Consider the following 8,617-nt stretch of genomic DNA (forward strand, 5'->3'; position numbering starts at 1 on the left):
AAATGTACAGAGAACGAAGTTTATCAGTGGTTGCCAGGGGCGGGAGGAAGGGGGAAAGAGGAGGTTAACGGTGATTGGAAATACTGCTTTGAGTAATGGTAGGGTTGCAATGAGTAAGGGTAGGGTTGCACAGCTGATTATTGTAATTTCTGTCAATAAGTTGTACACCTGTAAAAAGCTGAATCGGCAAGTGTGATTATGACATAGTTACAAAAAAAAGAATCCATTATAGACACTAGCTAATTATTCAAGCTAATATTAAGTACAGTTGTTTGAAAGTTTCAAAAAAATGCAAGAATGTTTTGGTATTAGGAAATCCATCAGTATAATTTATCATATTAAAAGCAAAGGAGTCTAGAAAAGGCAAATTTATCAAGACAGAAAGCAGATCAGTCGATGTCTAGCGACGGGGTGGGAGCGAGTGCTCCCTACACCCGAGGGAACTTTTTGGGGTGGGAGAATGGTTTTAAAACTGAATTGTAGAGATGGCTGCATAGCTCTCATTGTATAGTATATTTCCAATAGGTGAATTTTATACTATGTAAATTATACCCTAATAAAGCTGTTTTAAAAAAGCAAAATAGAAAAAATCCACCACCACAGGACAGGTGTAGATTAAATAACCTTTCTCAACACGGATGTCTCACCATCCAGCGTCTGCATGTGGGTTCATTTAATGCTGTCTTTAGTGTGGTACCACTGCTCTTGACTATGCCCAGGACCCTCCAGAACCTCTTTGCTTTATCCTCTCCAAAGAGCTTTTACCAGGGTTGGAGAGGGGTAGCTATCCAGTTGTATGAAGTGCAAAAGAAGACTTGAAGATCTGACCACTGTTTAAACAAATTTCCAGGCAGTCTTCCAGTTTTTAACTCTATCTTCATCCTCAATTATTTCATAGTTTTCCAGTTTCCACTGTACCTAGTGATGCCAATTCTGGAGCCTTGTAGGAGTTTGGGGTGTGAGTCAGGTTACTTCTTGGCTTTCCCCACTGCCTGCTTAGGCTGCAGCTTGCTCAATTCTGCTGAGTAGTCACTTAAACTCATGCATTTGTGTTCCAGCTTCCAAAATTTTGTTCCTGGTGTCTCCTTTCCAAATCTACTTTGTCCTTTATGGGTTTACATCTTAAAAAACAAACAAAAAACCCTCTCTTGTCGTTTTAGTAGGGTTATCAACAGGAAGGAAAAGTAAAGGCATAACAGATATGCCATTTTTACCTGGCAGTCTAAATTTAATCTTAACACCTCAAGCTGCTTTCAGGTGGGTACTCTTCCTTGCGGTTGGTTTTCTCCCAAATCATAAAACCAAGAGGTGTGTTAACAGGAGCTCCAGAAAAAAAAGGGGGTAGAGGGGGGTGCGAGGAGGTAGAATAGAAAACAAGACTGAGAGAATGAACTTATTAGGTTAAAGAGACTTGAGTCTTCAGATTCACAAGGTCCACAGAGAATACCTCAGGGAAAAAAAGCACATGAGTGTGGTAATATTTCTAAACTTGAAGAACAAAGAATTCTAAAAGCTTCCAGAGAAAAAAGTGACTAGGGATCAGACTGGCACTAGCAACACCAGTATGTTAAAAGACAATGAAGTGATGACTTTAAAATAAGAAAAAGGAAGCCCTGAGTGTCTTTGAATAGGCTGCTGAGAGATAATGGACCAGAAACTGAGTAACAAAGGTGCTAGGAAGTCAAATTCTGGATATATTTTGAGAGTAGAACTGATAGGATCAGGTATGGGATGTGAGAGAAACAGAGGAATTAATGACTCCAAAGTTTTTTGCCTGACCAACTAAAAGAATAGTTGCCATTCAATCAGATGGTGTATTAGTTTCCTAGTGGCTGTTGTAACAAAATACCACAAAGTGGGCGGCTTGTAAGAACAAAAACAAATTATCTTACAGTTCTGGAGGCTAGGAGTCTGAATTCAGGGCACTGACAGGGCCATGCTCTCTCTCTCCATTCTAGGGGAAGATCCTTCCTTATCTCTTTAAGCTTGTGGTAGCCCTGGCATTCCCTGGCTTACAGATGCATCTTCACCTGACCATCTTATCTTTTATAAGGACACCACTCAGAAGGGATGAGGACCCATCCTACTCAGATATGACCTCATATTAACTAGTAACACCTTGAAAGAACCAATTTCCAAACAAGGTCATGTCACAGGTACTAGGGGTCAGGACTATCAACATTATCATTTTGGGGGATAGAAATCAATCCATAACAGATAGGGAAAGTTAATGGAGTAATAGGTCTGGGCCACGATGAATGTGAGATGCCTAGCAGACATTCACATGGAAATATCAAGTAGGCAGTTAGATACACAAGTTAGGCATTCACAGGGGTCCAGGCTGGAGACAGGAATCAGCAATGTATACAGTATTTAAACCCATGAACTAGATTAGTTCATCAAGAAAGAAATATACATAGTAAAACAAAAATTTTGAAAGAGAGAAAATTGAGCCCTGGAGCTCTCCAACATATGGAGGTTTAGGACGTGAGGAATCAGCAAAGAAGACTGAGAAGAAACGAGTAAAAAGATAATGTGAAGAAAATGCTTCATTGAGAACAGACCAATTATACCATATATTGCTGGTCAGTCAAGTAGGATAAGAACTGACGGCTGGCCTTAACAACATGGAAGTCTTCATAAGAACAGTTACTTGTCTATGGGAATAAGAAGTCTAAATAAAGTGGGTTCAGAAAAAAACACAACTGGTGCAGACAACTTCTTCAAGGAGTTTTGCTGTAAAGGGAAGGACAGAAATGAAGCAGCAGATAAAAAAAAGAGGATATGCACTTAAGAGTGGTTGTGTTTTCGAGTTTAAGATGGGAGAAATAAAAGCTTATCTGTAAAGACACAGTAGAGAAGGAAAACTTGAATATGCAGGAGAGGGTAGAAAAGGGGGGATATAATTTACTGCACAAGAAGAAGGGTAGTATTATATAGCAGTAAAAAGTTTATCTAGATTAGCCAGGAAGAAGGTAGAAGGTTAGGGTACTGATGGAAGTTAAGTGGGATAAGCTTATCAAAAGTTCTGTTTCCTATTCTTTTTTCAGTCAAATAAAAAGCAAAGCTCACAGGCTAAAAGTGAGGTTGGAGGAGGAGATCTGAGAAAAAGTGGGGGTGGAAGAGCCATAGAGAAAAGTGGAGTGAATGGACTATGGAAATAGAGAATAACTGCTAGAAAATGGCCATGACTGCTGGAGTTAACGACCAGAAATTCAGAGTGAAACGGAGTCAGCATGTCTATGTTGTGGTTTCCCCAAGCTTGTACAAGAAAGCAAAAGGGGAAGGAGGATATACGTAAGGTACTGATTTTAACTACTGCTCATGGAATGCTTTCTCCCCTAAATTTTATTTTGTTGTTGTTGCTGAGAATATATGTAGCAAAACATACACCAATTCAACAGTTTCTAAATGTATCATTTAGTGACACTGATTACATTCCTTGAGTTGTGCAACTATTCTCACCCCCCTTTTCTGAGTAGTTCCTCTTCCATTAGCATAAACTCACTGTCCCCTAAGTTTCCTATGTTTCAAGTTGCTGTTGTCAACTTGATTCCACACAGATAGTTCTCAAAAGAGCATAATGCTCCAGGCAGACCTATTTACTAGTTAAGCTAAACTATTGATTGGTTTTAAGATGACTTCAAGGGATATTTTTGGTTTAAAGTTTAAAGAATATCTCTGGTTGATAGTTTGACTGGTTCATCCAATCTTCATGGCTCCAGGAACTTGAAATTCTGTTCTACATTTTTCCTCTTTTGATCAGGATACTTCTACAGAAGAATTAAAACGTTCAGTAATGGAGTAGCCAGGCACCATCCAGTTCTTCCAGTCTCAGGGCAAAGGAGGCAGCTGTTCATGGAGACTATTGGCCACACATTCCATATCCTCCTACTTCTGACTTTCCTTCTTCCTCTGTTGCACCTGGTAAATAGAGACCAACTGTTGTGCCTTGGACAGCTGCTTACAGGCTTTTAAGACCCCAGGCGCTACACAATGAACTAGGAGGGAGAAAAGAAGCACTAAACACAATTAGACCAATTAACTGGGATGTCCCATGAAACCATGACCCTAAACCTCCAAACCAAGGAACCAAACCTCATGAAGATTTTGGTTGTATATAAGCAGCCTCAGCAGCTACTCTTTTTTTGGGGGGGAGTCCTTGTTGTAAATATACCTACCACACAACTTTTTCGTCTAATTCAACTTTTTACAGGTATACAACTGACAGAAATTACAGTGATGGGCTGTGCAACCCTACCTTTAATCAATGTGATTCTTCCATCACCGTTAGCCCCACTTTTCCCCCCCTCCCTCCTGCCCCTGGTAACCACTAATAAACTTTAGTCACTATATATTTGCTTTTTCTTTTTTGTCTTTTGTAAGTGAGGTCATACAATATTTGTCCTTTTGTGATTGAGTTATTTCCACTCAGCATAATGTCCTCCAGCTTCATCCATACTGTTACATGTATTAAGACTTCATTTTCCCTACTGGCTGAGTAGTATTCCATTGCATGTGTGCATCACATTTTGTTTACCCATTCATCTGTTGATGGGCATTTAGGCTGTTTCCACCTTTTGGCTACGGTGAATAGTGCTGTAATCAACACTGGTGTACAAGTCTTTTTGAGTCTCTGCTTTCAAGTGTTTTGGGTATATACCTTGGAGTGGGATTGCTGGGTCATACTTTTAGTTCTAATTTAGTTTTTTAAGGAACTGCCACACTGTTTTCCACAACAGCTGTACCATTTTGCATTCCCACCAGCAACGGGTAAGGGTTCTAATTTCCCCACATCCTCGCCAAAATTTGTTATTTTCTGTTTTTTCACCTTAGCCATCCTAGTGGGAGTGAAATGGTTATCTCATTGTGGTTCTGATTTGCATGTCTCTGATGGCTAATGATGCTGAGCATCTTTTTATTTGTTTTGTGGCCGCCTGAACGTCCTCTTTGGTGAAATGTCTATTCAAGTCCCTTGCCCATTTTATGACTGGGTTGTCATTTTGTTGTTGTCGAAGTTTTATATATGTTTGCGTTATTAGATTCTTGTCAGATATACGGCTTCCAGAGATATTCCCCAGCCAGTAGCTTGTCTTTTCACTTTTTTGGTAAAGTCTTTTGATGAAGTTTTTAATTTTTACGAGGTCCCATTTGTTTTGTCTTTTGCTGTTTGTGCTTTTGTTATTACGCTAGATAATCCATTGTTGAAAGCTAGGCCTGACAGTGTCGCCCCAGCTTGTTCTTTTAAGAATGTTATGGTTTTAGTTTGCACACTTAGGTCCTTAACTCATTTTGAATTTGTTTTTGTGTATTGTGGGAGGCATGGATCCTGTTTCATTTTTCTGCATGTGGAAACCCAATTTTCCCAGCACCATTTATTAAACAGACTCTTCTTTCCCCATCAAATGGACTTAGCACCCTTAGCACCAAAAATCAGTTGACCATACATGCGTGGGTTTATTTCTGGGTTCTCAATTCTATTCCACTGGTCTATGTGCCTATTGTTATACTGACACCACGCTGTTTTGATTATTGTAGCTGTATAGTATGTTTTAAAATCAGGAAGCATGAGTCCTCCTACTTGGTTCTTCTCTTTCAACATTGTTTTAGTTATTTGAGGCCTCTTGCCATTCCACATAAAGTTGAGGATTGTTTTTTCTATTTCTGTAAGCATGGCTGGTGGAATTTTGATCAGGACTGCGCTGAATCTATAGATCACTTTGGGTAGTATTCACATGTTTACAATATTAAATAGTCCAAACCATGAACATAGGACATCTTTCCATTTATTTAAGGGTTCTATAATCTCTTTCAGGAGTGTTTTATAGTTTTCATTATGTAAGTCCTTCACATCCCTGATTAGATTTATTCCTAGGTAGTTTATTCTCTTAGACACTACTGTAAATGGAACTGTTTCCCTAATTTCCCTTTCAGATTTCTCACTGCTGGTGTACAGAAACCCAACTGATTTCCGTCTGTTGATCAGTATACTCATGGAATTTAAGCAGGATGAAGAGAAAAGTAAGGTTATGAAAGTGACAAGACAGTGAGAGGTGGACTATAGTATCAACAGACTCTAGTAGGTCTGAATGACTGATGGAGTTCGGCATACTAGAGAGACTGATACAGACACAGACAGAGATGATAGCTGGAAATAATGGGATACAAAAAAACCCAAACTCGTTGCTGTTGAGTTAAATGCAATTCATAGGGACCCTACAACAGAGTAAAACTGTCCCATAGGGTTTGCTAGGCTGTAATATCACCAGGAGCATTGCCAAGTCTTTTCGTCCACGAAGCTGCTGGTGGGTTCAAACTGCCCATGCCAACCTTTCGGTTAGCAGAACACTTAACTGTTGCACCACCAGGGCTCCTTATCTTTTTTTTTTTTTTTTAAATAATTCAGAACATACACCAATTCAACAGTTTCTACATGTACAACTCAGTGACACTGATTACACGCTTCAAGTTGTGCAACCATTCTCACCCTCCTTTTCTGAGTTGTTCCTCTCCCATTAACATAAACTCACCGCCCCCTAAGGTTCCTATCTTTCAAGTTGCTGTCGTCAGTTTGATCCCATATAGACAGTTTTTAAAAGAGCATAATGCTCAAGGTAGACATTTTTTTACTAGTTAAGCTAAACTACTATCTGGTTTTAACAAGACTTCAGGGAATATTTTGGTTTAAGGTTTAAAGATTATTTCAGGTAACAGTTTCAGGGGTTCACCCTGCCTCCCTAGCTCCAGAAAGTCTGGCTTCCATGAGAATTTGAAATTCTGTTTCGCATTTTCACCCTTTTGATCAGGATTTTTCAACAAAATCTTTGCTCAAAATGTTCAGTAATGGTAGCCAGGCACTATGCAGTTCTTCTGAGGGTTCCTTACTTTTTGATATCACATTTAATTCTAAGAATGACAGTGAAAGATGGGAATTATTATCTTTAAAGATGACATTGAACATGTGACATCAAAAGCATAACCAACAACAACAAAAAAAAATAGACAAACTGAGGATGGGACAATGCAATAAAGTGCACGGAACCCTAACGAGGAGATTGGTCAGTTTCACAATCCCACTAGGCTTAAAAGAGAGCCAATCACAAAGCAGAGGGGGAATTCCTACCACCAACACAGAAGAGCTGGGGGCTGAGCACATCCTTTGGATCCGGGGTCCCTGTGCTGAGAAACTCTAGACAGAGAGAGCTGTAACACCAGAGACAGTGAGAAGCAGCAGCAGATAAATTCCATCAGTAGAGGTAGCAGAACCAGGAGACTGGCAGTAGATGCCACAATGGGTTTCTCAGCCCAGAGCAAGAAAGCTGATCACCTGTGGACAGGAGCGTTGCTGGTGGAGTAGGGTGCCTCCAGGCACTTGGCAGGAGCTAGGCTCTCTGACCCACGCAGAGAGTTGAGCGCCTTCAGGCAGGAGGCTTACTGGCAGAGTGGGGTACCTCTGGGCACTTACTGGCAGAGATAAGAGCTTTGTAACACTTGCCTGAGCAGGGTAGAGGCCGGGGAGGCCTGAGGGGCTGACATCAAGGGCCATGGAGAGGCCTGCCTGTGGGCACGGCCACCGAGAAGCTGTCCTGACTTAAGAACTGAGTCATACTTGATTGTGAACTGTAACCTGTTATACTAATAAACCCCATAATCCTGAGTATGGTCTATGAGTTCTGTGTGACCACTGCAACAAATTATCAAACCCAGTAGAGAAGTAGAGAGTGCCATGGGAGTGACAGATGGTGTCAGAACTGGTAAGCAGGTCGGAGGGTGGAGGCATGCGCGACTTACTCCTCATAGCAATCAGCCTTGGGCTGTTGATCTTGATTCTCCACCCCCCTTGTGAAATTAGAGGAGGTCAGATACCCCCATCAGGCCATTTTTACACTTGGCTATCATATACTAATTAATTTTCAGACACAGGTACAAAAATATGTGAAAATTATATAATCAGAATTTTCAACCAACTATTCATGGATGTCACTACTTTTTAATTTCCTCAAACACGTGAACTGATTTTTCTCTTAGATTTTAAATGAAAATTATATGCTTGAGTCATAAAGTAAAAATTTATCTCCCCAACAATGTCAATTTTGTCCTAAGATTTCACCTTTTTACACCCCTACCCAATGAAATTCTCCAAAATCTGTGGGTTTTTTTTTTTTGGGGGGGGGAGGGGGAGCAATACTTCTTAAGTATTTGAATCTTAAAGAGAAATACAACTGTGAACATAGAAAAGCATTACTTGGAGATATTCCCATGAGACAACTACAAGTTTAATAAACTAAAATGCTAAATCATTTCCATTTACTCATTCATTAAATATTTGTTCATCCCACGAGTTCAGACTTTGAAGGGATGAAGAGAAGGTGAAGAAGAACCACAAGCAGATATGCAAACAAAGATTTAAGTGTAAGTCATGATTAGCATTATGAAGAAAGTAAACTCAGAGCTGTGACAAAGACTACAAGAAATAAACTACAATCCAGATATATCTGTACACATAGGTTGCCTTTAAGACACAATGACATTTATTGAGATGGTTTTGAGCATCAAAGTCCACCAGATAGAGAAAAGGGGTGCTTTAAATAATTTTAATAACCATTACTTTAATATT

General features: G+C 39.9%; 1 protein-coding gene across 1 annotated transcript in view; it reads right to left on the reverse strand.

The window, feature by feature from the left end:
- Window positions 1-8,617, reverse strand: part of LSM14A (LSM14A mRNA processing body assembly factor) — a 78,279-nt gene that overhangs the window by 64,516 nt on the left and 5,146 nt on the right. The window lies entirely within an intron of this gene.

Source organism: Trichechus manatus, unplaced genomic scaffold, assembly GCF_000243295.1.
Source record: "Trichechus manatus latirostris isolate Lorelei unplaced genomic scaffold, TriManLat1.0 scaffold00014, whole genome shotgun sequence".
NCBI lineage: Eukaryota > Metazoa > Chordata > Mammalia > Sirenia > Trichechidae > Trichechus > Trichechus manatus.